Genomic DNA, 17226 nt, shown 5'->3' on the forward strand with positions numbered 1-17226 from the left:
AGGGGCTATCCCCTCCCCCAAAAGGACAAACACCAGTTGGTTACGGCCACCGTGTTTTATGGCTCATCAGATGGGCAGGCGGCGAGGGGCTGCCTGCCCTGGGATCGCCCGTAAGTTAACCCACCATTTTGACATATTGTTATGTTAATAAACCTGCAGCAATTTTCTCCACCTAAAATGTGTTTTGTCTTATTTATTACAATTATTGCTGTGGGAGGGCTGGGGAGTGTGCCGATATTGGCACTAAGGACTCTGTCTTTTCCTTCGTGTCCAGAGAAGACAAGGACAGTGTCCAGTTCTCCTGCCGTTGGCAGCTGCCCCCCCTCTCTTTGTTCCCCCTCTTCCCTCTCTTTCTGTTTCACTCCTCCTCATTTAGTGACAACCGAGACTCTTTCCTCCTTTCGTTTATTTGCTCCCCTGTGAAATGAATCCAAAAAAGAAAAACACTTGCTGGAAATGTCCTCTTTTTCTGACATTTTTCATTTTCTAAGTGTAGCCTCAGGTTCGAGAGAAACAACACATTAAAAATATGAAAACTAACTAACTAAAGCAAGACAAAGTGGTTGCAAGGTGGCTAGGCTGATTTATTCACACCTAAACACATTAGCACCACTTTACAGTGTTTGCCAGTGAAGTGCTACTTTTGTTTTCTCGTCTCTCTTTGAACAACATTGTTTACCCTGGGTGGGAAAGTGCACTGTTGCTGGAGGTACTGAAATACCTGCTTGATGGGTGAATTGGACAACAAAATGTGTACAGCGGCTGTGTGTTCACGAATGTGGGGGCATATTATCAAGAACGGCGTTAAAATTATCGCCGCTTTAGCAGCAGGAAACTGCCGCTAAAGCAGCGATAATGGGCTTGATAATATGCCCGTGAGAATTCCAATAGAAGCCCATGTTCTGGTGTCAACATGGGCTTCTATTGGAATTCTCACGGGCATATTATCAAGCCCATTATTGCCGCTTTAGCTGCAGTTTCCTGCCGCTAAAGTGGCGATCATTTTAACTCTGTTCTTGGTAATATGCCCCATGGTCTTTTTAAACCATACTGCTTATGTTTTGTAAGGATATAAGCAATGGACACTGAAACAGGTCGCTTCTGGGCCCTGTAGTCTTGTCCTTAACTTTTCAGGCAAAACCACTCACTAATTTCTGAATAAGGAGTGTAAAAAAGAATACGGTAACCACGATGCTCCTGCTTCAATCTCACATGCTTTCATTAATCCTGCATTGCCTTTGAGTGTTTGCTTTTTCTAGGATGTTGTTAATTATTTTTAGGCAGCATATTGCTCTTGTCTAGTGCGTAATTTGAAGTGAGTCACATCCAGGTTTTTATAGCGGGTCAGTGCAGTGCAAGTTTCACTCAGTGGGGCATTATGTTTTTCAGTGGGGGAGAGGATGTGGCACTATGGCCAGAGCTGCTGAATTTGGAACTGGGGAACCAGGTTCAGCCTTCGTGACCAGCACGCCAGACCACTCCCCTTGAGGGAGCACATTCCCATGCTAGACCCTAGAAGGCCCGCAAGATCACAGGGAAAATTAAATAAATAATAATTTTCCCATGGCATTGTCCCTCGAAATCCCTCTTACCCGGCCCCACTGCTGTTACCTACACGGACCATGGCAAGCAATTACTTCAGGTGGGGGTGTCGTGTTTGTAAGTATACTATGGTTTGAAAGTACTTGCTGCCTCCTCCTGGCCTCCAACAATGTTCTGCAACAATAAAAATGTCATGATAACTCCAGTGATTAATGTTCTTAGTAGAGAGAAATGGTGCTTGTCTAGTGGACATTTTGACTCATGGAAAGGAAGCACAGAGGGTTAATGTGCCTGCTGCTAAGAACATGTACCATGCAGATCATAAAGTGCACATAGGTCAGTGGGTTACTGCTTTTGTCAGAGAGACCCTATTGTTACTTGCAGTTAATATGTTAAAAACCCTAACTTAGAACACTGAGCTCTTAACTGTCAAGTAAGAGCTGCCTGCAAACTGCAATGTATAAATAAGAGTGCTATGTTTTTTTCACCGGTCTTTGATTATCCTAATGTTGAAAAAAGGGTTCATTTGGGTAGAAATCAACCCCCAACCATGGTATTACGTTTTATATTCTGAGTTTGTGTTTCTCTAGACCAATCACTATTAAACTATGCTGCCTACTAGTATGGTTGTCATGGGACTCCTGCACCTTGTAGTCCTTTGTCTTATGTAACATTTCCTATACAGTGATTTACACACGTATGGTTGATTGTCTCCGTGTAATATGTATGATGTTACGTGCTCCGACACCCTACTCTGGTATTAGTGGTGCTGTAGATATTATTTTGACATTTTTACACATGCTAACAGTCCCTACAAAGATTTTTCCTTATTACTACCAGTAGAAAATATAACTGCAGCAGTGAGAAAGGTGACCAGTCAACCTTGGCAAAGGGGTTCCACTTCACAGCAGCACAAGTCACATGTTTCTGTAACTTTTGATCTGTTTGAGCTGCAAACAATTTATTAGTTAAAATCGTCAGATTATGCAGCAGATGATGTATTATGTGGCAAATATGGCAGAGCCATAATTACGTGGAAAACGTTTGCAAACTAGGATATTTTGCCATTCATGTTTGGACTGCTCTTGTGGAAAAAGGGAGGAGAAGTGCTGATGAGTCCATGGCTGGGAGACAAATGACTTGCGATTCCACTTTTAAGGATATTTGGGATATTCTGTGATTGAAAACGTATCCCACTTTGTGAATGTATTTTAATGTCAGTAACTCATTTTAAACCTTAAATAAACATGTGTATCCATTGGTTAAATTGAATAATGTAATAAAATGTAACCGGTTGGCGAAATGGGAAACACATACCAACAATTGGGATATTTTGCTCTTTTTGCCACACCTCTGACTCCGCCCACTGACCCAATCCACAGGTTATTCTCACCCTCTGATTCTCCGCCCACAGTTCCCCTACTTTTTTTCACCCCACTTAGACCTGCTTAGCCATGTTGTGTGTAGCATGGCTACACATAGCTTCTTTTTCTAACTGTTAACACACAACATTGCTAAGGCGGATAATAGACACAGTGAAAGCCAATGGCTTTCGCATACGTGAGACCTCCTGGCTTTGCCAATGCTTGTCTTTACCAGGTAAGAGCTTTCCCACATGGAGCGCGGGCATTGTCTTGTCTGGGCAGTCCTTCGTCAGTTTGTACGCCCCTTGTGCTTCCTACATCAGTATCAGTGAGATGTACATTATGCTGGCGTAATTGAAGGACATTTTGCGATATGCTTGTTACGCATAATTCACCAAATTGTGCTGTCACGCCACTGTTCGCTACAAAAAAGTTATAGCGTGGGAACAGTGCAAAGAACCTGAACGTGGGTAGCTGATTTCGACAGCAATTATATACTGCCCTAAATCCCTGATTTGCATTTCACAAATTTACGCATAATTTTGGGTTATTTTCCTGAATTTTCATGTAATTACGGAACAACAAATTACGCAACGTTTGCAGACAGATGGTCAGTGTGCCATGCACAGGACGGTCATGGGATACGTTTAGTCTCCAATGAGTGGTTGCATTATCTGTGGGGCACACGCCTGCATATTAAAGCCATCCATAGTCACATATAGTTACAAATAGGCTCTATAGAGCCCATAGGTTCCTTTGCTATCACTTCCGGTACCTCACACGGCTAACATTGCGCTTCCTGTGTGCAGAGAGTTGTCACAACAGATTCACAATAGCAGGCTTGAATGACTTTGTTTCCCTCTTGTCAACAGAGCTGATAATCAGTGTTTCCACGGCCTCGCGCGGCCCCACAGACCAATCACACGCCTCGGCGAGTCTCTTTCGAGACTACTTCAAAGGGTCACAAGACAATTGCCTTGTTTGAGCGCACAGTCCACTTACAAGGGCTGGAGAGGGAAGAGAGTGTGGCTCATTGTATTTAAAGGGTTTGCAGAGTGGCATGTGATTTCCGTGTCAGGGCTGCAGCCGAGAAAATGCCTCCTCGAGTTGTTGTGATTTTAAATTTGACATTTCTTCTGTTGAAGACAGGTCACGTCTTTCTCGCCCACCACGTGCCCAGTATCTTAAATTTCAGACGTTAGCCTCCAGCTACCACTCACAGTCCTGCGGCTTGGATCTGTTTCTGGTCTGGAAGCCCCGTGCACATGTATGACTAATGTTCTATGTGCACTGCCTGTCTAAGAGAGAAATGCATCGAGAAGAACACTACACCTGTGCCAGGCAGGGGTCACAGGGACACCAGGCACTGATGCAAGCGCCGTCAGCACATTTCATTTGGAGTCAGCCCACAGAAAGGTCTCAAAACATGGAGTTTAATGCTTTCAATAGACAGGACTCTTCTGGTGGGGTTAGTTCTTCATTTTTCCTCCGGCCTGCTTCAGAAAAAGCCACATCTTTGCACAGATTACTCTAGAACTCTGTCTTGTGTTGCTACTGTTGTTATTTGCAAGTGCATCATTTCAATCAATCAATCAGGGGGATTATATACCTCGCTTCTCACCTGTGAGGGTCCCAAGGCGCTGGGGGGGGCGGCTCCGGATCAGTCGAAAGCCAGGTCTTGAGGTCCTTCCTGAATGTGTGCAGGGTCGGGGAGCGTCTGATGTTCACCGGGAGCTTGTTCTAGGTCTTGGCTGCGATGTAGGAGAAAGCTTTCCCACCGGTTCTGTGTCTGCGGATGTGGGTGACCTCTGCCAGGGCGAGGTCGGCAGAGCAGAGGTTTCTCTTGGGTACGTGGAAGGACACTCTCTCATTGAGGTATTTGGGTCTGATGTTGTTCAGGGCTTTGTAGGTGTGGGTGAGGAGTTTGAAAGTGACTCTCTTGTCGACGGGGAGCCAGTGGAGGCCTCATAGGTGTTGGGTCATGTGCTTGTGACATGGTGTCCTGAGGACGAGTCTGGCTGCGGCGTTCTGGATGGTTTGAAGTTTGTGTAGAAGAGTTTTGTTGATTCTGGCATGGAGGGCATGGCCGTAGTCCAGTCCGCTGGTTATGAGTGTGTGGGTGACGGTCCTTCTGCAGTCGGGGGGGGACCATTTGAAGGTCTTACGGAGGATGCAAAGGCAGTTGAAGCTAGTGAAAGCGACGGCATTGATCTGGCGGTTCATGGAGACTGAGGAGTCAAGGATGATGTTGAGGTTCCGACTGTGGTCTGTAGGGGCGGGTGGGCTCCCGAGGGCGGTGAGCCACCAGGTGTTGTCCCAGGCGGAGGTGCAGGGCCCGAGGATGAGGACCTCGGTCTTCTCTGAGTTGAGCTTCAAGCAGCTGTCCTTCATCCAGGCTGCCACGTTCTTCATTCCTTCCTGGAAGCAGAGTCTGGTGTCTTCGGGATTCTTCATGAGTGAGAGGATGAGCTGGTTGTCGTTGGCGTAGGATACGATGCTGAGCCAATACTCTCTGATGGTGGTGGTGAGTTGGGCCATGTAGATGTTGAAGAGCGTCAGGCTGAGTGACGATCCCTGGGGTACTCCGCAGTTCATTTCCATTGGTTCAGAGAGGAAGGGAGGGAGTCGAATTCTCAGGGATCTTCTGGAGAGGAACGATTGTATCTAGTCGAGGGCGGCTCCTTGTAGCCCCGCATTGTGAAGTCTGGCTGCGAGCTTGCGATGTGAAACGGTGTAGAAGTCTGCAGAGAGGTCTAGAAGGATGAGGGCCACAGTGTGTCCCTGGTCTAGTAGCATGCGGATGTCGTCAGTGGCGGCGAGGAGGGCGGTCTCGGTGCTGTGGTTGTTGCAGAATCCAGACTGGGAGGCATCAAGCATGAAGTTCTCTTCTATGAAGGCGGTCAGCTGGGCTTTTACGAGTCTCTCGGTGACTTTGGCCACGAAGGGGAGGAGAGAGATGAGCCGGTAGTTTTTCAGGTCCGTTGGGTCGGCCGCTGGTTTCTTGAGGAGGGGTTTCACCTCCGCCCATTTCCAGTCGTCTGGGCAGATGCCGGAACTGAGGGAGGTGTTGATGGTCCGTCCTAGTTCGGGTGCAATGACGGCGGCGGCCATGTGGAAGATGTGCGGTGAGCAGGGATAAGTTGGGGCACCTGAGTGAGTTTTCTTCATGGTTGCGGTGATTAGTCAGACGGTAGCGAGGTCCCAGACGTGATGGTCAGCTTGTCGGCGGCGGTGGTGGTGGGTAGGGCAGGGGTGTCCAGCGCTGGTTTGCTGAAGTTGTCATAGAGGACCTTGATCTTCAGATGGAAGAAGGAGCTGAGCTTGTCGCAGAGTTCCTGGGACGGTGTGACGTCCGTAGCTTTGCAGGTGGGTTTTGCGAACTGCAGTATATGACTCTGAACAGTTCCTTGGCCGCGTTGATCTGGACTTTGCCTCTTAAAAAGGTCCGTTTGGTGTCTCTTATGCGCTGGTGGTATTCCTTCAGGGCGCTCTTGTGGTTGTTCCGTGCCTCCGTGGTTTTATAGTTTCGCCAGGTTTTCTCTAGGCATCTGCAGGAGCGTCTGGCTTCTAGAAGTTTTGCAGTGAACCAGGCGGCCTTCAGAGGGCGTTGTTTGGCGGGGTGGCGTAGGGGTGCGAGCTTATTGGCACAGCAGGCGACCCAGCGGTGAAATTCCCTGGCTGCAGAGTTGGTGTCGGTCGTGGCCCTGGGGGGTTTTGACGGAGAGTGGTGTCGAGGTGTTCCTCTGTGACCTTGCTCCAGTTCAATCGCGCGGGCGCGGGACGGGCTTGGGTGTGGTGGTGGTGTTGAAGGTGAAATGGACGCTGTGGCGTTCCGTCCAGAGGGGCTGGTTGGTGTGGCTGAAGTGGATGTTTGTTCCTCCCGTGAAGATGGGGCCAAGGGTGTGACCCGCTCTGTGGGTGGGCATGTGGATGAGCTACTTCAGTACTAGGTTGGCGAGGAGAGTGGTGGAGTCGGCACCGTTGCGGTTGTCGAGGTGGAAGTTCAGGTCCCTGAGTAGATTGTAGTATGTGGAGGTGATGGCGTGGGCTGAGGCGAGCTCGATGATGGTAGTTGCGGGCTGGGTGCGAGGTCCTGGTGGTCTGTAGATGAGGGTGCTGCGTAACGTGGTTCTGGGGCTGGTCTGGATCCGGAAGTGGAGTTGTTCTGTGTTGGAGTGGGGATCACTCGTGCTGGGTGTGGAGAATCAGAGGCGGGTCTTGTGTGCAATGGCGAGTCCTCCTCCTGGGCGGTGTGGGAAGTCCTTTCTCTGGATCTTGTAGCTGTCAGGGATGGCCATGGCGATGTCGGGGCTGGAGGCGGCATTGGTCCAGGTTTCCGTGAAAAAGGCGACATCGGGCGAGAGGGTGTCGATCAGGTCCCAGATTTCTACGGCGTGTTGGTGCAGGGAGCGCAAGTTGAGGAGGATGCATGTCAGGGTTTCGGTGGTGCGAGCCTCAGGAGGGACTTCGGTGGTTGTGGGGGTTCTGTCGATGGTGAAAGATCTGCGGCAGGGTCTGCACGAGAACTGTCCCTGGGTGGTGTTTGGTGAGGATCTTATGCAGTCGGTGTGTCTTCCAGGATTGAGTGAGTGGAGGGTGGTGAAGTCGTAGCGGTAGGGCCTGGGTGAACCAGGGTCCCTGGTGCTGGTCGCGGTCTGGTCGTGGACGGGCACAGACAGGCTTGCCTAAGGCACGCCAGCGGCGCACCCGCTACGCACGTCAGTTGCAGTTGTGATTAAGTAGGGTAAGGGGAGGGAGGCAGGGCCGGCGGTGGGGAGGCGGGAGCGAGGACTTAGTCGGGGTGGGAGGGGCCGCAGGGTCAGCAGCAGCGGTAAAATGGACTGGCAAGTCAGGCAGATTAGAGTAAATAGATTAGCAAAATTAAGAATTCAGGCAAATTGAAACAGCAAATTAAATAATAATACTCAGTGAGACCGGCGGATGCCGAGTACCAATACAAAACAGGAGTCAGCAAGATGCTGTGTGGGCTGTAGAAGTGAACACTGACAGTGGAGGACTCGAGGCTGCGGTGGTGAGGCGGAGTTGCTGGGGAGAGTGCTGGCCTGGACTGAAGGTCTAGAGATCACCACACACTCCCCGCAGTGGTTGCCATTAAGTAGGAGAGGGCGGTGGGGAGGCGAGAGCGGTGACTGAGTCGGGGTGGGAGGGGCCGCAGGGGCAGCAGCGGTGGTAAAAAAGACTATCATTTGAGTTGCGGCTGGTTTCGCGGCAGAGCGGAAAGGGGGGGGTTATGGGGTGGGGGAGATGGAGATGGACGGACGACAAAAGAAACAACAAAAAAACAAAATGTACCTGCTCCTCGCCGATTGTCACTCTGCCACTCTTCTCCTTTCTGCTGTGTACATGCTAAGGCTCCCAGACATCCCATTGCCAATACCAGCCCTTCACTCATGATACCTGCATGAGAGTAGCACTAGGATTGGCCTGAGTGGGCTTCTTTCCGCTCCAAAGGGGACCTACGCCTGCTGTTCTCTCCACCCGGCAATGCAGCTCGGGTTGGGCAGATGTCAGTGTGCATGACGGTTTGGACGTCCTAAAATGGCCGGCCAAACCGTCATGCGCACTGATAGCAGTGCTGCGCACCACTCCCCTTCTGTGCCTGTCATGGCCCCGCCTCCAAAGACTCGGCTCCATCTAGAGGAAAAGTAAAATGATAATAAATAATACAGTTTTATCATCGTTTATTTTTTCTTTCCCTCAACTAGCCATAGGGGGGGAGGACGGTCCTCCCCCATAGCGGAGGAGCCACCACTAGATCATTTGAGGGCTTAGTGCAGACCCCCTCCAGCTCAATGTTTGTCACCTCCCTTCCATAATCTATATTGTGTTTGCATGTATGTGAGATAATATCATTGAAGTCGTCAATTATGTCATTAAATATGTCATGATTGATGTAACTTGTGAGGTCATACATTGTGCATGGCAATGGGGCAAGTTATAGTTTGGTCAGTAAACTGTAACTGGTGAGTCTCAGAGATTTTGTGTCTTTTAACTGTTTGCTTTACCTTATTTCATAAATATATATATTACCCGGTAGCTTTTGTCACTGGGAAGTTATACTTATGTCAGTGTTTCCATAGGAAATACCTTTTTTGAATTGCTAATAACTTTGGTGCCATTTGACAATTCTTCATGACACTTTCTAAAAAGTGCTCTTTTTTGCCTATTTTGTGCATTGAAGGTGTTTTGGGATACCATGGGGCTGTATTCCATAAGGGGAGAGAGGCGCAGAGCTCCCTTGCCCTAAGCCATTATAAGCCCCAGGGAGCTCATGCCCTTCGGATGAAATGTGCAGTAAAGCCTTAAATGGCCCTAGGGAGCCCGTTCTCCTGGGCTGGCTCAGTTACTGTCTCCTTTTTTTTTGTTGCAAAAAGAGAGGATGGAAACAATCTTTGTTTTGCTGTCACCTTCCCCCCTCTACTCTTGATATCCAAACCAAGTCAAGATCTTGTGTCCTGAGGAAGATTTAGGCCTCAACGTGACCTTCACCGAAACGTGTATCGGCACACAATGTAACAGGAATATTTGAGCACCTCTGTTGTTGAAATACAGAGAGATTCCTATAACAATGTTTAAAAATCTTTTAGCAAAGAACTGCAACTATTAAGATGAATCTTATGATGTACTGAAGGATCTCCTATAATGATCTAAAGAGAATCCCTTTACCATTAGATCTACTTAGGACTGTAAAGACTGATACCTTTCCTTTATTCCTGTTTACGTTCATCAAAGGTGTTCTGTTCTTATTTTTAGTAGGGGAATGAGTACAGTTGTGGTATGAATGAGAGTTGACTTTAGGTGAGACTGAATTTGAGTGAATGGTGAGGGGATGGATGCATTAATATATTTGTTTGTATTATGTACACAGTGGTCATAAGTTATACATATTATATTTTTGCTACGATATTTTTATGAATACATTATAAAAGTCCATGTAGCGATTTGTGGTGTTTTACTTGAAATCTCGATCCACCTTCATGATTTAAAACTTTTTTATAAGCGAGGGATTTCCGCTTTACTGTATTTGAGGCAGGCGGCAATTTCCCCCTTCGTGGGCGGTCTTTTAGCTTCACTGTCTTCAGGGGAGCCCACTCCTAGGACACAGTTATTTCACTGCCTGCACTATTGCAGAGGGGGAAGGGGTCGGCTGCCTTCGGGTGAGTTGGTGATGTCATCAATCGTGTAATTTGAGATGTCATCAGTGATATTATAAGTGATGTCATAGAACATGTTATGAGTGATGTTAATATGTGAGATCACAAGAAGTGCATCATGGGGGGAGCAAGTTATAGTTAGCTCTATTTAATGTTTTTTTGAGTTCAAAATATTAATGTTGTCACTGACAAATTCACCTAACTATAGCATTACTTTTAGCTTTGTTTTTTCAGTGAATATATACATACACATACATACAAATTTTTGACTGTGGGGAAAGACCCCTTCCTCAACAATGGTAGTAAACAGCATATTGTACTTTGCGTGTATACATATATTGTTTAAGCTTTGTCCTTTTTTGTGTGTAATTGTTGTACAAAATTAATTTAACCAAAACCAGAAATCAAGGGTCTAAATTTGTGCATGGGTGTGTAAGTGGGTGTATGAGTGTTTGCATGGATGTGTGAGTATCTGTGTGGTTGAATGAGATGCTGTGTTAGTGGCTGTATTGGTGAGTGAGTGGGTCTGTCAGTGGCTGTATGGGTGACTGAGTGGGTGTCTGTATGGTTGTATGAGTGAGTTACTCAGTGTGTAAGTGGCTGTATGGGTGAGTGAGTGGCTGTTTGAATGGGTGTTTTGTTACATGAGTTGGTGTGTGTGTGGCTGTATTGCAAAGTCAGTGTCTGTGTGAGTGAGCTGAAGTATGAGTGCTTGCATGGATGTATGAATGGGTATATAAGTGGTTGTGTGAGTGAGTGTGCGAGTGCTTGTATGGGTAAGTGAGCTTCTGTCACCAGAGGCTGTATGGGCGAGTGAGTGGGTGGTTGTGTGAGTGACTGTGTAGGTAAATAAGTGGGTGGGTGAGTAGCTGTATGGGTGATTGTGTGGCTATATCACTGTCTGTACAGATGAGTGACTAGTTGTATGAGTGGCTGTATGGGTGAGTGAGTGGTTGTGTGAATTGCCGTATGAGTGAATGAGTGGGTGTGTGAGTGGCTCTAAGGAGGAGTGAGTGGGTGTGTGAGCATTGGTATGCGTCTGTGAATGAGTATGTGAGTGGGCGTACAAGATGTTGTATTGTTGATGGTGACCTCAGCTAGGCCTACCAGTGCAAGGGGTTCGCCCTTCTCTGCACAGAGTCCTCAGACCAATAGGAAGAAGTTGGCACAGAAACTGGAATAGAAAATAAAAAGTTTAATAAACCTCATGAGGTGGAACTACATTCACACAGCACCCTTCGGTGTTGAGTGAAGTAGCACACTAAACAGAAGAAGCATGGTCCTTTTATACCCACACAGGGGCTGAAAAAGGCGATACAAGTACACATGAGAAGAGTTCTGCACATAGATGGTCATACAGAAACTGCACAGTCAACAAGTAGGAGGAGTAATAAGTTGCTGACATCAGTTAGAACAGCCTGACAGTTCTATACTAGGAACAGGTGCACTCTACTAGCTAAGCACATCTGCGCATGTGCAAGACTCTGGGAGAGGGAAACAGCAAATGTCCAGCACATAGCTAACTAAAATGGCTGCCAAGTACAAAATGGCTTTCAGCTCATGCTAAGAGATTAATGCAATCTTCAACAGTATGGGTTTGTGAGTGGTTCTGTGGATGATATCATCAGTGATGTAATTTGAGATGTCATCAGTGATGTCATAAGTGATGTCACTGACCATGTAATAAGTAATGTAACATGTGAGGTCACTGACCATGTAATGAGTAATGTAACATGTGAGGTCATAAGTGGTATATTGTGGGGGCATAAGTTATATTTAGCTGAGGTAGCTATAACTGCAGAATTTCTATGGTCCTCTACGAGTAAAATCTGAGCCTAACTATAACGTCCCTGTAAACTTTGTTTTTTTCAGTGAATTTCTGTGCTTTTTAAAATCCTATTTCCTAACTATAAAATCCCTGTAACCTTTGATTTTTTAAGTTAATTTCTATGTTTTCTTTAACTAATAGTCACGTTTGCAGAGTAGTGGAGAAAGGGGGCGGGCCTTTGACCAGCTCTCAGGAATCCTGCTGTGTGGGACTTACTGAAGGTAACAGCAGGGCTTCTTGGCGCCCAGGGTCCCTCAGCATCTAAGAGGACCTCATCGCCCAACGAATAGTGTGCCAGGAGGTACATTTGCACAATGGTGGAGAAAGGGGGCATGACCTCCAAAGACCACTCCGCAATCCCACTGTGTGTTTACTTCCTGGAGGTAACAGGAGAGCTTGTTGGCCCCCAAGTACCCCCAGCAGCCAAAGGGGACTTCATCCCCCAACCAGCAGTGTGCCAGGAGGCACGTTTGAATAGTGGTAGAGAAAGAGGACGTGACCTTGGAAGTCCTCTCAGCAATCCCACTGTTTGGGGCATACTGGAGGTAACAAGAGGGCTTTTTGACCCCAAGGACCCTCAGAACTCAAGGGGACGTCATCCCCTAACTAGTAGTGCACCAGAAGGTGCATTTGAAGAGTGGTGAAGAAGGGGGGCATCAGGCGACTTTATTCGGGGAGGGGGCTGCCTGGCCCCATTTCCCTGGATCAATTTTGGCCTTGGGGACCCCATCCCCCAGGGCCATGCCTATTATACATAGGGGTGCGGGAGTCCCACCCCACCCCCGGGCCCATTTTGGCCCTGTGGACCACATACCCTGGGGCACACCCTTTTTAGTTTTTGCCTGCACAGCTTGTGCTGTGCTTGAGAAATCTATTGTTTTTAATACAAACTTAAAGGGGACTTACCTCTCGCCTACTCTTTTTTCTGGCTTCTCATTGGTTCCTGTTCGTGCCACTTACCTTTCCTCCATTTCTATTAGCTGTAGCATATTTTGCTTCATTTACCAATGCTTGTTCCTCGTCTGCTTCTCTTTTAAGTTTCAGTTTCACGCTGCCGAAACACTGTTAACATCTGCTTTGGTGGAACTATATTTTTTATAAAGTGTTGTATTTTACTCTAGCAGCATTTTTATATAGCAATTTATCACCCGGAGAGATTAAGGGGCACATGCATCAAGCTTTTTACTGGTCGCAAACTGGCCAATTCTATCAATCGGCCCATTTGCGACTGGTAAAGAGCCAATTTCGATGCATCAATGCAAAATACATTCACAATATAAGTAATCGCAATTTTTGCGTTTACCCATTTATGAATGCATTTAGGGAATCACAATTTGAAATTCCCTAAATGCAATGCAAGGAGCATTTTCAAAATGTGACTTTGCATTGAGGAATCGCAAATTAGCATCAAATTAAAGATGATGTTAATTTGTAAATCTTTAGAAAAAATCACAAAACTGCATTTTTCTAAGTGCCATGTACCACATGTGCACACTTACCTGTTTATGGGGTCCATCAGGGGGGCCTTAGGCCCCCTAGCACCCTTGCAATTACAAATTGCAAATGCTTTCCCATTCATTCCTATGGGCCTCCAGGCCCATAGGAATGAATGGGAAAGCATTACTTAATAGTGAAACGCAATTTGCTATTCTCTATTAGGGAATATGTAGGATTCGCTATTATTTTTTCGAATCCTACGTGCATAAGGAATTGCGACTCCTAAATAGCGAATCCTTAAAAATCGCTATTAAGGACTTGCGATTCATTTTCTTGATGCATGTGCACCGAAGCGATTTGCATAAAATTACAGGATGTTGTGCGGCGTCGCCGAGACTCGAATCAGGATCCCCCTCTTAAGTCAGCAGCTCTGGCCACTGTGCCACATCCTCTTCACGCCTGTGTTATCGGTGAGGGTATTTCCTTCTGGCGGACGATAATTGATGAAAATAGATGTTTAGTCATTATGTAGGCGAAACCGATGCATTACCAATGCTTGTTTTTTATTATTTTTTTTGTAAAGTAAAAGGAAGGGGGCCACAGGCCCCTTACGGCCCGATTTTTGCACTGGAGATTCCATCCCTCAGGGCCTGGCATTTTTTAAAATTCTCTTTTTATAAACTCAAATAAATGAGGGCCGGAGTGTGAACTCTAGTCACTTCCATGGCCTGTGTTGTGGGACGATCAGCTTCGAAAACATCTCCACTATGACACGCATCATTTCAAGTGGAAGAGCGAGCAGAAGAGCATGCAGTTCAAAAGAAGCAGAACCCCAACATAAAACTTAAAATACTTAGACCCTAAATCATATTTGGGTTCAGGAAATTGACTATAAGAAGGGGAGATTGAGGCCTCAAAAATTGTTGTGTGCCAAGCAGCCAGACAAGCTGTGTGAAATGGGGATTTTGCCCGTGACCAGGACAGGGGACCAAGGCCTGCTAGTCTCCCTGCTGGATGAGGGAACAACACCCAGAGAATCCAATACCACCTGCTCTGGTGCCTGGAACACCAACGCATGCCTGTTTACCAAGATGAGTGTGCCCTGAGAGTTAGGGGAGCGCGTTGGAGGGAGCGAAATGAAAAGTGGGGAGGCCTGTTGAATGGATTCTCTGGGGCATATTTGCAAGGGGATTGCGCCACCAGAACGAACTTTTATTGATGTTCTGGTGGCTCTAATCCCTTCTCCATATCTGCAAAGTGGCAGCAAGCCACTTCATGTGGCTTAACGCTGCCTTGTAAATATGGCCCCTTTACACGAGACACTATGTGGGGTGCAATAGGTGTTGCTATGGGCATTTCGTGGCAACTCCCATGGCTTTTTGACAAGAATGTGTAAATCTGAGGCAGCGCCAAAAACTGATGCCGTGCAAGAGCAGGCGTTAGAATGGGGAAACAAGGATAAATACTTTTATTTCTCCTAATTTTTACTTTTTCTTTGTGTGGATAGAGTAGAGGTGGGTGGTATACAGTGCGACCACTTTATTTGTGAAAGTAATATTTGTCTTTCTTACTTTATTACCAGTGCGTATTTGGGCCTTTCTCGCATAACTGAATTAAGCTGAGTCACGTGACGTCTGCGCATGTCCACTGAAAGGGAAAGTGACTGACAAGTTGAATGCGAGCCAAAGGACAAGTGTTACAGCATGGGAACGAATGGTGCAGAAGTTCAACAATGAAAACTCGTATTCATAGTGTTAATGTATTGTTTCAAAGTTAACTAAGGAAACATATGGGAAACCAATTTATAAATAAAAATTTAGGGGATGGGTTTGTGAACAATCGTTGAACAGATATTAATGACATGTAAGCATGGTGTGATGGAGCCTTCCCCTTGCCCGACCAACCATATTTCGTATTTTTACGATATTGAAACTTTAGTGGGTGGAACATGGAGAAACAAAGGTAAAATTATGATAGCTTTAGTTAGTTGAGAGAGAGGAGAGAGCGTGTGTTGCTGCGGGAGACGCTGTTGCTGGGAGAGATGCTGTGAGATGCTGATGAAGAGCCGAATGCAGAACTTTCTATCCTAATTAATTGGGTTAGATCAGAAGATCGCGGAAGAATCTCGAGGAGGAAGAGAGTGTCAGAGAGGGGTGTGGCGCAATCGTCGGTATTCTAGCGAGGTCACCTATCCTGTCCTGAATGCTGTCCTGAAGTCTTTGTCTCCTGACCTATCCTGGGGACCCTTACCAGCCCGTTGGCCAGGGGGTTGGTCTTTCACACCATCCTTGGTAAATATAATTTCTCGTAATTTGCTGATGTTCTTTTCTCTCTGTCCTCTCCCTTTCTGAACACTGATTATTGTATGAGTCCGAGGTAAATATTTTGGAGTTAATTAATTGAATTTTCTCTCCTATGAATGATGGTGACTTCACTGTGATTTGAGAAGGTTCACATGCATTTAATTTAGATAATGATTTAAAACTTTTCTGAGTCTGTGGTTTATTTGATCACATTTATTGTTCATGCTATTCTCACCATCCACTAGTTCAACTAATGGTCCATCGACCAGAGGAAGGAACTTTTTGATCTGTGAAAGGGTTAGTTAGAGATGAACATAAGTATTAAGTAACTAATCCTAAACATTGTGAAAATGACAAACTTGAACACCAGCGGTTTTACGCACTGTGAGTTTATGGGCCCAGGTGAGTATATGGTAGTGGAGTATCTGTTGTTGTTGAACCGCTGGATCACCGGTACGGGCCACCATGGAGAATATGTCTGTGCTGATCGAGCCAGAGCCCGTGGACTGAGTTGCTGTGACCCGGTATGTCTGAGGGTGTCACCGAAACACCAAGGACTGCGGCTTGTCCTGGCCCCACACCCTCTGACAAGTGAGGTTGTCCTGGGAGCTCCGGCACACCATCACCCAGGCAAGTGACCCCAGACAGGGTTGGAGTAACCTCCCTCATCTGGAGACCAACTGAGCACTTAGCCTGCAGGAGGCACTGCAGAGAGCCTCTGTCACTTCAGGGGCATCATATGAGTGAGAGAGTGCATGCGCTGAGAGCTGACGCTTGAGCCACAAGCAGCCAAGTCACCTGAACTTAGTGGCAGCCCATGGATGGGGAAGTCAGGAACTCCGGTCGCTTCACACCTGCTGGTGCAGGTGACACTTGTTTCGGGCCTGTTAGCCCCAGGTTAACTTGCTTCTAATTAAGCGCTGTAGCACTGGAACACTATTGACTTTAAGCTAGAGTCGTAGCAGATTCTTGAGACTCAGACTACAAGTGGGCCATACCCTGGATGTTACCAATAGTGAAAGGGAAATAACCATTGACAGGAAACCACCAAAGATACACTAGAGACCCAGCCTCCGGTAAGGACTGCGTGATTGTTTGTGAATGTTGTATTTCTCCTTTGTGCTGATAGAGGTAAAAAATAAAATACTTCTCTTATTCCATAAAAGTGAGTGTTTGACTGGACCATAATTTACTGCTGCTGTTCTGTGCATTTTTAGTTGTGAGCCTGTGTTCACTATCTGGTATCGACCTCACTCCGGAGGAAGCCCTGGGCTGCTTGGACCACACATACCCTGGGAGTCAAGTGCAGATGGAGGACTCAGCCGAGTTGCTCAGAATCCACAGTAAGTTGGGCCACGGGACATTAGGAGTAAAAGGCCTCAACACTCTCAGTTGGGTAAAGTAACCCATGTGTACCCGTGGCCCTCTGAAGGAGGTTCTGAAAGGGAGTTATTGAGTTGGCACCACTCGCCCACATTGCACGACGGCATGACCTCAACATCATCTACTACGCCGACGACACCCAGCTTTCCTCTCCCTTACCAAGGACCCCCACACCGCCAAAACCAACCTCCACG

This window comes from Triturus cristatus, chromosome 3_1 (assembly GCF_964204655.1).
Source record: "Triturus cristatus chromosome 3_1, aTriCri1.1, whole genome shotgun sequence".
Taxonomy (NCBI): Eukaryota; Metazoa; Chordata; class Amphibia; order Caudata; family Salamandridae; genus Triturus; species Triturus cristatus.